The sequence below is a fragment of the Talpa occidentalis genome, unplaced genomic scaffold (genome assembly GCF_014898055.3).
Source record: "Talpa occidentalis isolate TD23 unplaced genomic scaffold, MPIMG_talOcc4v2.1 talOcc4.9, whole genome shotgun sequence".
Lineage (NCBI taxonomy): Eukaryota > Metazoa > Chordata > Mammalia > Eulipotyphla > Talpidae > Talpa > Talpa occidentalis.
In genome coordinates this window covers 112,953,057-112,968,503 of record NW_023605305.1, presented here as the reverse complement: position 1 = coordinate 112,968,503, position 15,447 = coordinate 112,953,057, and the positions used below count along the sequence as shown (strand labels likewise).

General features: G+C 40.7%; 2 long non-coding RNA genes across 4 annotated transcripts in view; one reads left to right on the top strand and one right to left on the bottom strand.

Annotated features, from left to right (window-relative positions):
• Positions 1 to 303: 303 nt before the first annotated feature.
• LOC119236554 (uncharacterized) lies at positions 304 to 1,917 on the bottom strand. Of its 3 annotated transcripts, none has more exons than XR_008550316.1 (3): positions 1,762 to 1,917; positions 1,577 to 1,687; positions 304 to 450 (listed from the first exon to the last, which is right to left on the bottom strand). It is a non-coding gene; the product is annotated as an uncharacterized LOC119236554 (long non-coding RNA). The 3 variants fall into 3 exon arrangements; XR_008550318.1 differs by having other exon boundaries at positions 304 to 447; XR_008550317.1 differs by having other exon boundaries at positions 1,795 to 1,820.
• LOC129145161 (uncharacterized) overlaps positions 324 to 15,447 on the top strand; it is a 105,036-nt gene continuing 89,912 nt past the window's right edge. Inside the window, exons 1-2 of the long non-coding RNA XR_008550315.1 lie at positions 324 to 545; positions 2,933 to 3,521. This is a non-coding gene — a long non-coding RNA (uncharacterized LOC129145161). The remainder of the gene's footprint in view (positions 546 to 2,932; positions 3,522 to 15,447) is intronic.

Genomic DNA, 15,447 nt, shown 5'->3' with positions numbered 1-15,447 from the left:
AGTTGGCACTTAGCCCGTCCCTGAAGCCAATGGTCAGCCTAACGAAGGAACATTTATTTGGCTGTCATGAGCCAGCAAGGATTTTTGCCTCCTATGCAAGCCCCCTAGTATTTATCACACCATCTCTGTACTTGCAGTATATTATTAGCCTTTTATGCCTTCTCTGTCACCTGTTGAAATGAGAACGCAAGGTCTCTGGGCCTCTGCAGCCCTTTTCCCTTACATTAACTTAAGTCACACCAGATGTGGGCCTTTACTGCTTAGGAAGACTAATTGATTTCACTAGACACAATACTTCCATTGTTTTCTTTTTTTCAGACACAAATAAACAGTGTGGTGAATTTTCTCTTCCTTCTTCTTCTCTCCTCTGGCCAAGAGAGTTGAAGGTTATTTAATGAAAAGCATCCAGAAAGTGTCACCCAAAAATCCATGGATGAAGTGCATCTACTGCTGAAGAAAAAAGAAAAGAAATGAGGAGGATAAGGGTTGCAGGGAAGAGGGAAGGAAGCCTCTCAGGGACCGGCAGTAACTCTGATGGATGGCTGGTGTGTATAAGACATTATTATTTGTTATGTGAATGTAGGGAGATGGCAGCGAGTTGAGCAATACACCTGCTGGGCTCCAAGAAGCCAAAACAGCTGCACACATTGATTTAGAAGCTTGCTACTTGGGGCTCCAGGAACGAATCAAGCGACAGCTCATAAAAAAGGAGGGTTTTATGATTCCCCCCTCCCTTTCTGTAAGCAAACGGCCACATCATATGTTTTCCTAACGCAGTCATAACTCAAAATTAAATCCCAACCCAAGGTGTCAGCCTGGTGCCATGTCAGAATTGTAATGGCTTGTTTTAAAGGTCGCCATGGAGATGGTGGAGCAAGGGTGGGGATAGGTCTGGGAGGTGGGAGAGGGTAAGTAGCGAGTGGTCTTTGCCTCAGTGTGTAGGCACTTAAGAACAATTAGCTATAGGGTTTTGCTTTGTTAAAAAAATTTGCTAACTAGCAAGGTTTAATTGGTAATTTTATGCTAATTACAAACTGAAATTCACGATGTTACAAGGCGCTAGGGAGAGAGCCTGTCAAAGTGAGTAGCCTGGTGCAGGGGAGGGGATATGTGCTTCCAAGGTCATGCTCCCCACTGGGTGCTGGTTATACAAAATGGAATGGAGTCAAATGCTTTAGGTAAATGTTGAATGAAAGTGCCTTCAAAAGGCCTGTCAAGTTTCTCCAAAGCTACAGCCTGACTACACATGGCCAAGGTGCTTATAAGCCCCAGTGGCCTCCAGGCAGTTTTCACCCCAAAGATAAGGACATGTAGGAAGGGCATCAGGCAAGCTCTTCTGTAGGATTTGATGGCATCCTGGATTTCATTCATCTTAACTAGTTATTGGGCCTTCGAATGTCATGTCATGAATTTCCATAGATAAATGAATGAATTTGTGAATGAAGAACACTGATTAGTGCCTCATCGATAATCGTGCTCTATCAGTCTAAACTCAGTAAGAGAAAAAGGCAGTGCTACTCTGCCAAAGCCCAAGATGGCATAATCCCAAGATCCAGTCGTGTGTGGAGTCTCTCACCTTGACCTTCTGCTTGAAGAGACATCCTCTGTCCACCTGCTCTCTGCCATGACTCAGAAGGCAAGCGATCCCCAGCCTGCATTCTCTCCGGGACTCTGCGCCTCTGGCTGTCTACAGAACACACTGCACTTACATTTCACATGCCTCTTCCCCTGTGTCCCTCAAGTCCATAACTTCCTTCTCACCTCTACTGCCATTTCCTTTCCGGGCCCTATTACCTCGCGCCTCAGCTGCGAGCTTTCCTTCATGTTCCATCTCTTTCCCTCTGGCCTCCAAGCTCTCCTTCCATCCAGCAGGTGTAACACACACAGCCCCTTGCTGCCAGGGTAAATTCCCCCAATTACGACATGTTTCCCAAAGCTCCTGTCACCCCCTTATTTATTTCCCATAGAATAAAATTCACATCAAGTCATGGGGCATTCAGGGAAAAATCTTGTCTTCCTAACTGCATTTCCCACTGGTAAACGACAAATGTTTTGTGTTAGCAAAAATAACATTAAATATCAATAAAATAATATTAAATCTTAATAAAATATTAATCAAAAGAAAGCATCCATCACAGTGTTGGGCATTTTACTTGCATATTTTTTTCTTGCTAGTCTTAGGGTATTCCTGTAAGGTAGGGATTGTTATTATTTTATCAGATGATGAAACAGAAGCTTGTATCATGCCCAAATTAACAAACATAGGAGCTGGAATTTGGCCAAGACAGATCCTGACCCTACAGTTTCTTAGAAACTGTCCCCTCCTGCTATTTAGAAGGCAGAGATTTACAAAGCAAACTTCTATTATCAGGACAAATCCTCAGCTATTTAGAGCTATTAGTGAAGGGTTACACAATCTTTCTAGTGAAACCAACACACAGAGACAAGACCCTTGAAGAAATAACGTCATCACTGTAGGTTCATTTATGTAATAAAGTCCCCAAGCAAGGGGCCAGTTAGCCACCATGTTTTGAACATATGACCCATGTAGAGGCATGACCTAGTCATGAAACTGAAATAGGAGACCCGCCCCGCTGGGGGCTCTAGCGCTTGACCCAGCGCACTGCTAGGGCCATGCAAACAGCAGCAGGTGGCGCGTGTTTCACTGCCTCACCCAGTGGCTTCATTGAGGCTGGGGCTGCAGGTAGAGGCCAGCCTTGGGGATCTGGTGCCTGGAGCTTGCAAAGGACCAGGTGGGAGCCGTGAGCTGATTGGTCCAATCAGGCTGGTGGGCGGGACTGGGAAAGAGACAGCTGGGCAGAGCCAACTTGGGGTTTGCTGGGACTGGGCTCCTGGGCTCCTGCACAATCTGAGACTTGCCCGGCTTGGGCTTGCTCAGGCCACTCTGAACTTGCTCTGACTTGCCTGTTAGGACTCACTGGACTCACTCGCTTGGACTGGACACTTGCTCTCTTGGACTGATGCCCTCAGATGTGTCCAGCAACTACCCCTGAAGAAAGAAGAGAAGCTGAAAAGCGTAGCAGAGAAGCCAAAAAGCTTCACTGAGGCTGGGCTGACTGTCGGCACCTGTGGCTGCCTCTGACCCTGCCCGAAAGGAGCACCAGGCCTGGGCCGGTGTCTCAAAGAGCTGTTTGTTGTTGGGATGGGCTGGACACTCAAAGAGCTGTAACGCTGCTGACCAGGTAACTGGCACTGCTGCCCAGTGCTGCTAACAGGTGTCCAGGTCACCTCTGAGAGCTGTCCATTGTCTGGAGGCCTCACCCCCATTGTTGCCTGGTCCTACATCATGTGCTGTCCACCCCAAACTTCACGCTGTTGCTGGGGCAGCCATGGCATCATCTCAGCGGCCCTGCCTGTGGGTGCCTCCAGTTGTGGTGAGTTGAGTCCTGGCCCTCTGTTTGCTGACTACCCTGAGCTCCAGGCCCTTGTTGACAGGACAGCACCATCTTGGATGAATGGCTTTCTGTTTAGGACTTTGGATGCTGTGGACACTGTCTGGGGTGAGTAACTGGCCGATGGTGGCCTTAACAACTCTTGGATTTCCCCAGTTGTTAAATCAACCCCATTGTTGTTCCCTGAGCCTGAGTGGTCTGCAGTTGTGCATGTGAGTGAAGAACTCAGTGACCTGTCCTCCATAGGGCACTGCCTGCTGGACGGCTCTTGCCCTGCTGGAGCCCCCATACACTCTTTCACTGCGTAATTGAAGTAATGAAATTCTCTTCGCCACAAGTCAGGCTTGGTCTGATGGGCTGTCTGATGCCTGCCCACTGAGGATCCTTTGGGTGGGTTTGCTCTGCACCTGCAGACATCTTGTGCTCTGCTATACCCATGTTTCCCTTTTCCCAGGATTCCCTCCATTTTACAACAGAAACTCCCTTACACTAAAATTTTGGGAAGAAACAGAATTAAACTCTGACCACTGAATTGCACTCCCTTTGCCCCATTTCTGTGATTAACCAGCAACTGACTCCAACTGCTTTCCTGGGAACTTGAAAGTTGAATTATTTTATATCTTAATAAAATTCTCTGAGTCCCTGTGAGGCTGAAGGGACATCAGAAACAAACCTACTGATTGCTGGAGAGAACACCCTGCTGGGAAAGCTGAACACCTTGACCCCTGTTGCCTAGACTACTGCCTTCTGGCTGAGCCAGAGGCAGAGATGATTAACACAGTCATTAAAACCAGTTATGCAAATTTCACAAGGTGGAGAACCACAGGTCAGGGGTGGGGGTGGGCAGAGAGGACTAACAGTGTTTTGTTTTTTTTTCAAGATTTATTTATTTATGTATACAAGAATTGGGGTACAGGCCAGAGATGCTGGAGGTGAGAGGATTCACCAGAGATAGAGTGGGGAACAGAACAGGCAGACTGACTGAAATACACTGCTGCGGGGAGCAGCAGTGGGGCAAGACAGGAGAGGTCTGCTGTGCCCTGTGGGTCAGCTCCCAGGCCCTCAGGGGATCAAACTAGCCGAGCAGAGGCTGCAGATAGCTTCTTAGTGCTGTGCTTAACCCCTGTGCCACCAGGGAGGCCCAGGACTAACAGTCTTTACAGTAAGCCAATTAAACTCCTACCTGGGAAATTCCACCTATGGACAGTATAGAAAATGCAGCCTGTGCTTTAGAAAATGCACCCCTGTCCTTTAGAAAATGTAGCCTGTGCTTCCCTGCACCTATCCTGGTGTCTGTGCCCGGTTGTAGAATTCATTCCCCAAGGGATCCAAGAACTGCCCACAGGGACCCACATGACCTTCATTGCTGGCACAACAGCTATGGCCAGTGCCTACTCAATAAACAGCTAATTGATAGCGTGAGGAAGTCTGCAGTGAACTATACTAGGGTCACCTTTTATACCTTATTTATCCTCTTGGTATTAAAACTTAATTTAGTACCGCTTCACTTTTTTAAAATAGTCATCCTTTAGCTTTCTTTGAGCTAAGATTTGACACCCTTGAAACTCTTTAGGATGCTCTCCTTTTCCCTCAGACTCCCTGGAATTGTTGAGCAGGTGAGCAGGAAAGCTCTGGCTGTAATGGTAGAGAAGATAACATCAGACTTGGCCACTGCACTAGGCAATTCAACAATATCTCCCTTCCAGTGGTAATGTTGCAAGATGGCGGACCATCCCCAGCTTCTGCTGCTGGTCTTCAGTGTCTCTGTTCAATGCTTTCACTAGAGGGGTCTCCTTAGACTCTGCTCCATGCCTGAAACAGCCCAAGCCCTTCCCAGGTTAACGTCCTTCATCTATCTATACTACCTTGGTTACTGGCCTGTGGGTAAACAATCATACTTAGATTGTAATGACTTACAAGGTGCTACTTCTCCAAGATGCCAAGAATTATTTTTAAGGTGTGTCTGTCTTTGAACCTAAAGCCATAGATTTCTAACTGCTTGACATTGCAGGGTTTAAGGGGGGAGGGCAGTCATGGGGTTGTGCGTGCAGCAGGAGGGCATCCCTGCATCCTGGAATCCAATGCCTTTGCCTTGTGAAGGGTTAGCTCTGATGTGAGCATCTATTGCTGGGGACCACCATGAATATATCGTACAGATGAGTTACCAGAACCAAAAGACTTAGTACAAACATTTTGGCAACTATTAAACACTTCCCCAAGAGAAAAATAGCAGCTTCTATTAATAGCACATAGTGGGAATTCTAATTTTTGAAATAGATTGTTGAGAATTTTAATTTTACAGGTGATAAAAGAGGGAAAGCGTATCTCAGGGAAGATGTGGAGGAAGGATTCTGGATTTGCGCAGTCATAAGTAAAGGGGAGAGTTTGTCAAACCCCTCATCGTAAAATATCTCATCATATTCAATCTGTGGGGATGGTTATGTTCCTAGATGAGATTGACATGCTATAAAAATTTAAAAAAATAACCGAGTTTGTTTACCAAAGATTAGTATAAAAATTAGTTGTCAGATTGCTGAGAGATGTGTCTGAAAAAGGGTAAATTTTGTTAAAATAGCTTTTCTATTTTGTATGGGGTGTTGCCAGAAAACTGATTCCAAGAGGGTAAATATATATTGCGTAGCAATCAAAAAAGCAAGGGACACTGGAGTCTGGAGGAAAAAAAAAAAAACAACATTGGAGATGATTACAGAGGCAGCATGGTGACGTATTCCAAAGACAGATTTCTTCTAGTTGACTCCCTACCTTTGTTAAATGAATCATTGGGGCATTAAAACTTCAAGTTAATTTAAGTAGATCACATATGTGTATCCTGAAGTACACATCATTTAATTCTGAGAACTTAATTCTGCTATCTTAGCTCAGTCTCTGGGCACAGATGAATATCTGTCTAATTTGTTGTGTGACAAAGTGATCTATTGGGTCTTTCTGTGTTGTGGTTTCTTCAATTATGAAATATGAATATGATCATAGAAATTTCCAAGTAATTGATAAAAAGAATTTGACAGCATTTTGCACATATAAATGCCAAATGCTACATAAGAGAGCTGTATTTCTAGGAAAATGTTATCAAGTGTTTTCTTTATGAAGATTGAATTTTCCCACAGGATGTTCCTAAAATTAATCTGCTATATGAATAAATTATTAAACCATATGACTGCATGGGCACTATGATAACTGCCAGATTAAGTGAATTGATGAGGTGTGTGTGTTTTTTTTTTTTTACATTATGTCTGTGACTCCCTCCGATTGCAAGCACTTTATTATTCTGCATTTTTAATGACCTATATCCCATAGGGACATTTTCAAAGAATTCTATCATGTCTTAAAGCCTTATCTGACATTAATAATAAAATTAAGGCTGTAGTTATATAGGTCTAACCCAAGGATTTTCTTTATTTTTATTGTATTATTTTTTAAAGAGGTAACCTTGCTTTACAGCATTCTATATGCTTTAGGGTATAGGTTCACACCTCCTTGAATGTATGTAACCATACCACAGTCACTACCAAAGCATCCATAATTCTCCACCATAGTTCATTGGGCCTGTACCCCCATTTGTTTCCCTTCCCCCTCTAATAGTCTTAATTCTACTATCACATTTCTAGAGTTTGTTTTGCTTCTTTATATTCTACTTAACAGTGATGTCATCTTGTATTTTTCCTTCTCCTTCTGACCTTTTACTTAGCACAACCCCCTCCAGTTCCTTCCATGTTGTCATAAGTGGTAAGAGTTTATCTTATCTTTTTTTTTATAGCAGAGTAGTATTTGCAAGCACTTGCTTGTGTGTGAGTGTGTGTGTGTGTGAGTGTGAGTGAGAGAGAGAGAGAGAGAGATAATCCACTCATCTGTCATTGGGCACTTAGTTTATTTCCATAACTTAAGTATTATAATAGTGCTTTAATGAAGATGGGAGTACATATCTACCTCCAAGAACAGTTATTCTTCCAGACTTCAAACTATATTATAGATGGTAATCAAACACTATAGCATTGGACTAAAAAATAGAGACTAGTGGAATCAAATTAAAAGTTCAAAAATAAGGCCACAGTAATGGAGAGTTAGTTTTTCCTCCTGGGAAAGTTCTTGGGTTTTGTTTCTTTCTGTGAACCCTATTAATGCAAATTTGGTCCTCTTGCTGTTCTACAATGTTGTGTGAGGCAACACCATACTGTCAAAGAAATGGGAGTCCTGGAGCAAGCTGCAATGGCAAGATGCTGCTGAGAAGCATATAAGTGAAGCCATCTGATATTTCTCTTTTTTCTTATGACTTATTTTGCTTAGCATAACCCCTTCTAGCTCCATGCATGTTGCTGCAAATGGCATGAGTTTGCTTTTATTACTGAGTAGTATTCCATTGTGTAGATATCCCACAACTTTTTAAACTCAGTCAAGTCTTGCTTACATTTTCCTAACAATTGAAAAAGCAGTCAAACGTTAAATTTGGTTGTAGAACATTCTACTCTATCGGTCTACACTTTGCTATCAGTATAAGAGAAATTTGTCTATTATACCACTTCATCTTTTGGAACTTGAATGGTGTGTGTGTGTTTTTGTAAAAGTGGGAAGGGCCATAACAAATGAACCAAGAAAGTGAGAGAATAAAAATAAAGAAAGAGCATTCAATGGAGAAAGTGCCTAAAGACAGATGCCTCATACTACATGCCTGTAAATTTGATTGCATATGTGTAAAGTTGTCCATTATACACTTAAGCTTTGTCAGTCACTCAGCATGTGTTTAGCGGGAGCATGCTGTGAGACTCACACCATTCTAGAGGTTAGGAAGTTGACCTCAGGGACAAGCTTTGCACTGGATATAATCCTATCAGTGACCTGACACAGCCTTTTTGGACTAAGATTCTAGGATGAAAAAAAAAAAAAAAAAAAAAAGAAAGGTGAGCAAGAAGAGCCAGAAGGCCCCCACAAGCAACTTCAGTTGATTGAAACCATCCCCTCTCCCATGAAACACTCATTTTGACTTTACTGTCGGGAGATAAAACATCACTCTATTCCCCCCTCCATGTGGAGATGTTTTATAGATAATGCTGCTTGTACCAGAGACCCTTCTCTGCAAGATGGAGCCTCTCCCTGTTCCGAATCTCAGTGGTTCATCAGGCTGAGCAGAGTAGGGCAAGAAAGAAGGTGTGGTCAGAGGCTGCTGGATGTTACTTCCACTGAAGAAAGTAAGGGTTGTTAGGTGAAAACCAGGAGATCGTTCTGATTCTGTATCAGAGCCTAAGGCTCTCGACTCCAAAACGGGAATGAATGACCTGCCTCTCAACAGGAAGGCAAGTACTGAAGTGAAATCTACTTATCTACCAAGTGGAGACCTCGTCCTTTGCATGAAGTTCCTAGTTTATTTATTACTATTACTGTTATCATTATTAAAATGAATGACATTTGATCTATCCCACATGGCAAATACTGTACTAGGCAACTGACATATATGAATTTATTTAATTTATTTTTGAGGTAACATTGGTTTATTACTCTGTATATGATTCAGATGTATTGGATCACACCCCTTCAGAAGTATGCTCTTATTTAATACACATAAGTCATTTTTTAAAAAGATTTAGTTATTTATGCATATAAGAGCTGGGGTACAGGCCAGAGATGTGGGGGTGAGAGGATTCACCAGAGACAGAGTGGGGAACAGAACAGGCAGACTGACTGAAATACACTGCTGAGGGGAGCAACGGGCGAGACAAGAGAGGTTTGCTTCGCCATGTGTGTTTCTCTCTGGCCAGGGATCGAACTTGTGCTGCAGAGGCTGCGGATTGCTTCATAGTGCGGTACTTAACCCCTTGTGCCACCAGAGAGGCCCACATAAGTCATTTATATGGGTAATATTATTCCTGCTTTGCAGATTAATGCACTAAGGTTGCAAAATTCTATTCAATGCAAAAGTCCGTGGGCTTCATTACAAGGTGATCATAGAATTAAAGAATATGAGGTATTTGAAGAAAACTCATAAATCATCTAGTCTGGCTTTCCATGTAATCCAGGACTTCTTTCAGCCCTGATCAATGTTTAATCAGTGTTGTGTGAATGTATGTCAGGGCGGTGGGTGGTGAACTAGGGAAACTCTGTATCCAAAGTCACCGGGGCTTTGATTTCCCTCACTGACCTAATAGCTATTCAGTACCATGTTCTTTACGATCTTCATATTTAAGGTTTTCCTGGCCACTTTTTTGGTTTGGTTTCTGGTTTCATGCCATCGTAATCAGAGAAGATACTTGATGTGATTCCAGTATTCATGAATTTATTGATATCTGCTTTGTGAACCATCAGGTGGTCTTTCCTAGAAAATGTTTCATGAGCATTTGGGGAAAAAGTGTATATTCAATTATAATGTTGTATTAGCTCATCTGGTCTAATTCTTTAATTAAAACTGTTATTTCCTTGTTGATTGTCTTTATTGTTATCTGTCCATTGACGTATGTGGGGAGTTGAGGTCCTTTACTTCTATTGTGTTGCTGTCCACATCAGTGAGTTAGGTTTGTTAATACTTGCTTTATACAGTTTGGTGATCCTTCATTTGGCACATGTATATTAATGAGCATTTTGTTCTCCTGATCTATTGATCCCTTAATCATCATATAATGCCCATCCTTGTATCTTCTTACCATTTTACCTGGAAAATTTTTATCTGATATAAATCCTTTTTAGGGTCCCATTTGCTTGTTCGGAATTGTTTGCCAACGTTTTACACTGAGCCTGTGCTTATATTTTGAGATCAGATGAGTTTTCTGGAGGCAACAGAAATTTGGATTTTGTGTTCTGATCCAACCAATCATCTTTTGATGGGTGAATTCAACTCATTCTGGGTGATTATTGACATATGAGGATTGGCTGTGGTCATTTTGTCTCAGTGTGTGCCTCAAAGAGTTTCTGCTCCCCACTCCCTTGGCTGAGCTGGCTGCCTGCCATTTGTGTCCCCCACCCCAGACTATTGTCTCCAAATGTTTTCCTCTACTTACTTCTTGTTCAATGAAGCATAACGCTCCTCTGCTCAGTCTGTGTTGGTATCTGATGCTCAAGAGGTGTTTCATTTTCACCCCAGCCACAGCACACTCTCTTTGTGATTTCCCTCTGGTTGGCTGTTAGATATTCCTCTTGGAAGTGAAGCAAGGAAACTTCTCTGTTGCCATATGCTGATGTCATCAATAAAACTTAATTTTCTTCTCATCTCTGTGGGTGTTCTAGAAGTCTTTTCCCCTTAAAGTTGAATTTGAAATTTTCAATCTTTAGTCTTGATTGGACTGACAGCTCTTGTCTATGAAGAAGGTCTTGGTCTATACCAGTGTGGTTATTGGTGTACCATGCTAGCTATTAAGAATACGGTGTGGGTTTGTCCCTCCATCTGTTTGACTTTCAGGAAGTTATTTTGTCTCTGTGACTTCTGGTGTTCTCATTTGTAAATTAGAGATAATAATAATTACCATAAAGGATGGTTTTGAGGATTAATTTAGAAACTGCTTGTAGAAAGCTTGAAATAGACATGGTAAATAGTTAGTACTGAAAAAATTTATTTGGAAATTATTTCATATATATCTTTTATATTCCAGTCAGTGCTTATTATAACACCTGTTTTCTTGGAGGTACTCAAATAAATGTGTTGAATTAAAATGTTACCGATACAGAACCAGAAGTCTATGTATACAGAGTACTTCTTTTTTACTAGCCTGTTAATGATATTTCTAAGTATTTCTCAGAGTCATCCCTTGTGCTTCAACTCCACCCTAATTCTGGCTTTTATAATCTCTTGCATAAACTATTGCAATAACATATAAGTCATCTTCTTGGCTCCAGACTCCCACACCAGTTTACCCTACATATTGTTACAAGCTTTGCTTTCCTAAATACAATCCCATTCACGTAATTCCACTTCTTAGAACCTTCAGGGGCGTCATATTTCCAAAGAATTAAGCCCAAATTCTTTAGTGTGGTGCTCAGACTATCCCTCTGGGATCAAGAATGATTTTCCATCTTCAGAGGCCTGTCCTGTAGCTGTCCTCTAGCTGGCTTGCTATTCGCTGACATATATAAATTCTTAAGTCTTTATGCTTTTGTTCAGATAATTTCTCATTCAAGAAATGTACTCCCCCCATCAGCCAATTAAAATTTATCTAAGTTTCAGTTAAAATGCTACCCCCTCCGTGATGTCCTCTCAACACTGAAATATGAAAACCAAACCAAACCAAAGAACACTCTCTCCCTTTATTTCATTGCTGCCATGTATTGGATTCCTATCTTTCATATGGCACTTCCCCTGTTACCTGTGTTCATATCACATCTCAGACCAAAAAAAAAAAAAAAAAAAAAAAAAAGGAAACACACCTCCTTATAATGGTAAAAATAGTTGTAGGTCCTTTGAGTTATTAAGAACACACTTTTAAGAATCTGTCAGACTTACATCAAGTCCCAGTTAGCTGTATGGTCTTAAAATTTTTTTAACACCATTGATCCTCAATATCCTTATCTATAAAATAGGAAATCATTGTACTGTTATGAAGAGTACACTAAATTAAAACTTTTGGTTCAGAAGGAGCATGATATACAGTGCTATTGCTACTAGTGTGGAAGGCACAGCCAGTATGAGACTTGGAATTATACAGACTCAGGTCCAATGCCATTTTAATTATCGTGTAATGTGTTTATAATCATGTATTATGTTTTTATTATAATTGTATCACCTTCGTCTTTAGGCAAACCATTTAGCCTCTGTTTCGTCATTGGTATTAATAATAGATATTAATTATGGGACTTACTTTTGTTGGAGTGAGAAAATGACAGCAAATCCTTCATAAGTACTTACGAATGAGAAATTGTTTTAAATGCCTTACCTGTGACAATTCATTTCATTCCCAAATGAAATTTATAAGATGGATGTTACCACTATCCCCTTTCTATAGGTTAGAGAACTGAAACAGGGGTTAAGTAACTTGCTCGAAAGCAAACCCTAAAGAAATTGTAGTATTGTTTAAACTCCACAGTCTAGATTCAGGGTCTAAGCTCTCATAACACAGGGAATGAAATTGAGTGCCTGGCATGTGGAAAGTTTTTAATGCTTGTTGTAATAAATGTTAAGTGCCTCCTTCTCCCCTTCCCTGTGTCAGGAGAGAAACCATGTTTTACTTAACTATGCAGCTTTGAATTGAACTGTTCTCAAAAGCCAATTGTATATCTTCCTAATTCCACATCAGTAATGGCACTTCGGTAGCTTGAAATGGATTATGAGAAAGTATTTATTTCAATGGAATAGGTCAATGCCAAAATGAGTCCTGGATTTCACAATTAAATCAATAAATTGCTTTTGGGGGGTTCAATTTGGGTTTCCACTATTTGAAATCCAAAGAACCTAGGAAATCTGATACTTTAGCTACTTCAGATATTTGGGGGAGACTGAAGCTGCTGGGGGGGGGTGGTTAGGGAAATGCAATAACACAATATCCAAAAGCTCATTACCTAGGGAGACAGCAGTATTGTGATAACCCCTAGGTCTTCTATTTTGAGAATGGTGTGGCATTTCTTTTGTTCCTAAAGTTCTGCTTCACCAAATTATTTACATAAATACTCAGATTTGTTGTTCCGTGTGTTTAGCACACAATCTGAGGTTAAGTTGGAGAGAGCAAAGCTCATGGATTTTTAATGTAAGGATTTAATTATTGGTCACTAGAGGTGTGAAATATTTTACAGGTATGGGTAGTTGATTGTTAAATGGAGGTGACTGCTGCTATTGTTGCTTCTATTATGATTCTAACAGCTAGACAAGTTGACTTTTTTGTCAAAGAATGCTGCAACAAAACAATCTAAAACAAAACAAAGAACTTCTTTTGTTTGCAGATGGCAATGTGGGTGGTCATAAGGACCCATAAGATTTTGTTTAATTTGTTAGACTCCACTTTATAAAAGTTTGTTTGTAATGATGCTTTATACTTTCATTACTTTTTATATTTTTCAAACTCAAAAGATTTTAAAATACATTATTTCTTTTGAGCCTCATAATTCCTCCTGCAAGGAAAGGGCAGTACTGGGAAGGTAAGTGAGCTGTTTAATGTCACAGTCAGGTAATGCCAGAAAGGGAATAATAAGTGACTAGAATGTCAATCATTGATCCTCTTACACTACTCTGAGCTGCTGGTAGGTTTCTCATAGCATTCCTCTGGGTGGGCCTCTTTAGTCCTCCAGGTGTTTGAGAAGCTGATCAAAATAAAAAGCAAATTTACAAAAGAAAAAAACACACAATTTTATTCTCTTGCACATTTGAATCTGCAATAAAATGCATAAAAATGAACCAGAACTGGAAGGAGAAATGTCAGTTTCAATAGCACACATACCCAGTTATTCACATAGTACAATGATTTATTTCATTGTTTCTATGGATGAAATTAAAATAAGATCACCCAGGAATGTTTAACTTGGTGTTTTAGAAAATTAGATGATTTTTACTTAAACATCTCAAGCCAAATTGAAAGATGATCACATGTCACTTGTCGCTATGTGTCCTACTACCAGGACAGCCTTCTTTTAAAAAATATTTATTGAAAACTGAATACATGCGAGGCACTAGGCCCCATGCTGAGAAGAACTGAGAGGTGAATCTGATGGAAAGTTTCTGCTTATAATTAGCTAAGATATAGCCATAAACATATGGCTTCAAAATGAGTGACACCAAGAAGTTTAGGTTTTGATTGCTTTGATTATGAATCAGAATAATATGACTTTTCTGTGTGTTATTGTTGTTTAGTGTTGCTCAGTGAATTTAAATTATCTTAATTCTGCCTTGAAGGTTCTTATTTCCAGTTCTTCAATTATCTGATTAACATGGAGGTTATCTATGTTGGCCTTTCTTCATCCCAGACTAAATTCATTATTTGGGAAATAATTGTTTCCCAACAATCACTGGATATAGAAGTGAAGAACTGGAACATGAAATCAGAAGAGATTTCAGCCCACAGACATGCAAGTCAATAATTTTTAGTTCTGTTGTGTGCAAGGTCACTCAGAAAGGGTAGCAGGGGCATGGGGGTGGGTGGGGGGAGCATTGGTGCTAGGGTACTGGGACAACAGCTGACAACCAGGTTCTCATTAAAATGGCATTAAGTATTTCCAAGGGCACTGGCAGATATTTTCTCTTAAAAGAATATGAGACAAAAAGGCCCTCAAGATTACAAAATTAAGCAATAATAAGAGGAAGTATAAATGAAATTATTAGGGCAATGTACACTGTATCTGTTGCTCTCACCTTTTTTAACTGGACTAAATACACAAAATAAAACTTGGTCACAGAATGATTGATTTTTAAGTGTGTAGTCAGTGGTATCAAGTACATTCATCACCATCCATTTCCAGAACTCTTTTTATCCTACAAAACTCAAGCTCCATACCCAATAAATCCCCACCCCTCCCACCCCAACTGGCAACCAGCATTCTGTTTCTGATACTGATTTTCTAATGATCTCATGTAAATGATCTCATATAGTATGATGGTTTATTTTACTTAGCATAATGTGCTCAAAGTTCATCCATATTGTAGCGTGGGGGCCTCCCTGGTGGCGCAAGGGGTTAAGATGCAGCACTATGAAGCTACCCACAGCCACTGTAGCACAAGTTTGATCCCCGGCTAGGGAGCTACCCACATGGTGCAGCAGACATTTCCTGTCACACCTACTGCTCCCCTCAGCATTGCTTTTCAGTAGATCTCCCTGTTCTGCTCCCCACTCTGTCTCTGGTGAATCCTCTCACCCTCCACACCTCTGGCTTGTATCCCAGTTCTTGTATGCATAAATAAATAAATCTTAAAAAAATATTGTAGCATGGATCTGAATATCCTTTACCTTTTTTAATGCTGAGTAATACTCCACTGTATGTATATCCCATGTCTGGTTTATCCATTCCTGTATTATGGGCACTTATGTTGCTTTCATGTTTTACCTCCTTTGAATAATGCTGCTATGCACATAGGTGTATAGACATCTCTTCGAGATCCTGCTTTTAAATTCTTTTGGGT